The sequence below is a fragment of the Schistocerca nitens genome, chromosome 1 (genome assembly GCF_023898315.1).
Source record: "Schistocerca nitens isolate TAMUIC-IGC-003100 chromosome 1, iqSchNite1.1, whole genome shotgun sequence".
Lineage (NCBI taxonomy): Eukaryota > Metazoa > Arthropoda > Insecta > Orthoptera > Acrididae > Schistocerca > Schistocerca nitens.
In genome coordinates this window covers 1,033,972,396-1,033,976,141 of record NC_064614.1, presented here as the reverse complement: position 1 = coordinate 1,033,976,141, position 3,746 = coordinate 1,033,972,396, and positions in this window count along the sequence as shown.

The window sequence follows — 3,746 nt, the reverse complement described above, 5'->3', positions numbered from 1 at the left end:
CGACGCAAGACCTGCATGATAAAGGAATGCGACGGACGGAAGTGCGAATCCGATGCATGCTATGGAAAATGTAATTTTCTGATATTTAGTCGTCCAGCACGGCGTACGTCCCAGTCCTTTGCAGAATGATGCATCGCTCGTATGCCCCGCTTCCATAAAGAGCATTGCTTGTGTTTTGAGATCCTCGTTACTTCAACAGTACGTTAATATCCTCTTTAGTACATTATTTTTTTAATAATGGGCGCTGAAAGGAGTGACTCTCATTTTAACCACTACGGCAATGCGAAGGTGTACTCTCTTATTCGGCGTCGCAAAAGTCCACAACATGAGCAGGAATTTGAATTTAGGCCGGTTTTTGAAAAAAAGGCAAGTCTCAACACCAAATAAAGTTTCTGCACAGGTGCGGGAAAAAGCACGATGCGAGTTTTAATTACGCCTCGTTGCCAGGAAATGAGTGGGCGTTCACAGAAGAAAAATGCTTCGCGAAACACAATTTTTGCCATTCCGCAAGCGGCCAGCCCTGTGGCGTGAAATGTTTCCACAATGGAACTGAAATTAGCAACTAAATATTCATAAAGTGAGACGCTTGTAACTGTCTACTTTTTCCGGGCTAATAGATTACAGTAGTTCCTCGCTAGGTTAGGTTGCATGCTACATCATCCCTTAATTGAGAGCCAGTAACATAATACTACATATCTGTACCGCCGTCGCTTAAGACTTTTATTTTTGCAGTTAGAAAAGGATGGGCGTTACCCTGACTACTGAGTAGGTGGTTGTTCGTAATAAGCAGCATACTTGAGAGTTAGTTAGAAATGTTGTAGCTGCTATGTAAAACAACGTGACATGTCTTTTTTCCGAACAAGTATCGACGATTTCATATTTCAGGCGCAGCGCTTGTCTTAATTTCAGCTTAAGATGGCTGTCTAAAACATTCAGCAAATTTGGTCCCATTTATGGCCTAATAAAATTTTTCCCTATTGGCGGTATGTTCACTATGTTCAAATGTGTGTGAGTTCTTAAGGGACCAAACTGCAGAGGTCATCGGTCCCTAGACTTTCACACTACTGAAACTAACTTAAACTAACATATGCTAAGAACAACACACACACACACACACACCCATGCCCGAGGGAGGACTCGAACCTCCGGAGGGATGGGCCACGCAGTCAGTGACATGGCGCCTCTAACCGCGCGGCCACACCGCGCGGCTATGTTCACAATTTTGGACGCCGTAACTAAAAGTGGAAAAATCCCATCTGAATCTGTTTGAGATACAATCAGGGTTTACTGTTTGTTCAATAAAGTATTTGATGTACTTCGTGTTAGTATTGCTTTCTTTGTCAGTGGTATCCTCGGTAGACGGTAGTATGTTTAAAGTTCTTGAAAATATCTTTAGGGCATTAGTTTACTGTTCCAGTGGTTCAGAGAAGGAACGCTTTAGGCTCAAACTCAAAGTCTCGAAGATTGACGATAAACAGTTTCCTTGTCATATACGTAGAAGTTTTTAATAAACTATCGTGCGTGAGAATGTAAGATTAATTACACAGTTAGTACTCAGATCAGAGCCCACAAATGTCCGAGGTGTATCATGATGTGATGTGCAACGTTTTGGTTCAGCTTCCGAATTAAACCCGGATATGATCTGTAGCTGGCTGGCTCAGTGGCCTAGCGCGTGCAAGAGAACAAACAGGTCGCGGGCCCTCATCTCGGTGGGACAACGGAGTTTTCATTTGTTTTAGCCTAGCCTTCACCTCTCAACGATAGTCCGCCCCCGGTAGCTGAATGGTCAGCGGGACGGATTGTCAATCCTCTGGGCCCGGGTTAGAATCCCCGCTGGTTCGTGGAATTTTCTCCGCCTACGGACTGGGTGTTGTTCTGTCATCATCATCCTTTCATCCTCATCGACTGCAGGTCGCCAAAGTGGCGTCAAATTGCAAGACCGGCACTCGGTGAACGGTCTGCCAGACGGAGGGCCCTAGCCATACGATAAATTAAAAATAAAAATAAAAATCTCTCAACGATGTGAGGAGTTGCCAGAAGTGTCACATGCTTCGGATTCTTCGTTAAATCGTAGCTCCCCTCTGACTCGTTAAATAACTGGGTAGGTTAGGGACACTCAAGTCAGCGAAGTTGCGTCCAATAGAAAGACTCACACCAGGCTATTGAGCCACGCAAAGTTATTATTATTATTATTATTATTACTACTACTATTACTGCACTTGTAGGTGGGAAGACTTTAGTTTTCCAAGGCAGAAGTTGCCCCGTAGCTTTCGTAAGTAGAAACTTCACAAAATGGTATTAACATCGTAACAGGAACATGGACAATGTTGATTCAATAATTCTTAAAAAATTAGTATTTAATGATGCATATCACTGTGTTTACATACTTTTACATTTTTAGCAATGAATCAGTTTTCGTTTGTTTACCAACAAACACTAACAGTCTTGTACACAACCCAACAATTTGCATCACCTTAAAATTAAGTAGGGATTTTACTGTGAAGAATGAGAGTGAAAAAACTGTATTGTTTTCTTTTGCATGCCTGTATCACATTTCGTAATTACACTGGAGAGCCAAAGAAACTGGTGCACCTGCCTAATATCATGTAGAGCCAACGCAAGCACACAGAAGTGCCCCAACACGATGTGCCATGGACTCGACTACTGTGTGAAGTAGAGCTGGAGGGAACTGACACCATGAATCCTGTAGGGTTGTCCAAAAATCAGTAAGAATACAAGGGGGTGGACATCTCTTCTGAAGAGCACGTCCGGCCGGTGTGGCCGAGCGATTCTAGCCGCTTCAGTCTGGAACCGCGCGACCGCTAAGGTCGCTGGTTCGAATCCTGCCTCGGGCATGGATGTGTGTGATGTCCTTAGGTTAGTTAGGTTTCAGTAGTTCTCAGTTCTAGGGGACTGATGACAGAAGATAAGTCCCATAGTGCTCAGAGCCATTTTAACCATTTTTGAAGAGCACGTTGCAACGCATTCCAGATATGCTCAATAACGTTCACGTCTTGGGTGTTAGGTGGTCAGTGTTGTGACTAAACTCAGAACAGTGTTCCTGAAGCTACTCTGCAGCAATTCTGAACGATTGAGGTGTCGCATTGTCCTGCTGGAACTGCCCAAGATGCAGGTGATCGGACAGGATGCTTCCGTACGTGCCATCGGTCAAAACCGAATCTGGACTATCAGGGGTCCCATATCACTCCACCTGCACACGTCCCACACCATTATAGTGCCTCCACAAGCTTGAACAGTCCCTCGTTCACATGCAACGTCTATGGATTTATGAGGTTGTCTACATACCTGTACACGTCTATCCGCTCGACACAATTTGAAACCAGAGTCGTCCTATCAGGCAACATGTTTCCAGCCATCAACAGTCCAATGTTGATGTTGACGGGCCCCGGCGAAGTGTAAATCTTTGTGCTGTGCAGTCCTCAATGGTACACGACTGTGCCTTCGGCTCCGAAAGCACATATCGATGATTTTTCGTTGAATGGTTGGCACGCTGACACTTGCTGATGGCCAAACATTCAAATTGCGGCAGTTCGCGGAAGGGTTGCACTTGTGTCACGTTGATCGATTCTCTTCACTCGTCTAAGGTCCCGTTCTTGTAGCATATTTTTCCGGCCACAATGATGTCGGAGATTTGATATTTTACGGGATTCCTGATATTCACGGTATACTCGTGAAATGGTCGTACAGAAAAATCCCTACTTCATCGCTATCTCGGGAATGTAGTG